Below are 491 nucleotides of genomic sequence, written 5' to 3' on the forward strand. Positions count from 1 at the left end.
CACACATATATATATATATATATATATATATATATATATATATATATATATATATATATATATATATATATATTTATATTTATATTTATATATAATCATCAATTAAACACAATATTTAATTATACAATAATTAATTTAGATAAAATATTTAAAAAGTTAATTTATATTATAAAATTTACCCATAAATTATTCGCAATCCTGTACATAAACAAGATATATCTCTCGAGACGTTACACACGAATGCTAACATAAGATAGCCAGATATTGTAACAGAGACAACGATCTAATGACTATCATTAGCAGAAAATCTATTATTCAACAATGTATCATTACTGGCAAATAATTGGATGTTGTGTTTATTCGCGCGACGCCGGGGGAAAATAAAAATACTACTATGATATAACAACATTAATTTTATTTATCAATAATATATATATATATATATATACATATATATATATATATATATATATATATATATATATATATAT

This window comes from Odontomachus brunneus, unplaced genomic scaffold, assembly GCF_010583005.1.
Source record: "Odontomachus brunneus isolate Ranch 3 - 2012 unplaced genomic scaffold, Obru_v1 Obru_scaffold_110, whole genome shotgun sequence".
NCBI lineage: Eukaryota > Metazoa > Arthropoda > Insecta > Hymenoptera > Formicidae > Odontomachus > Odontomachus brunneus.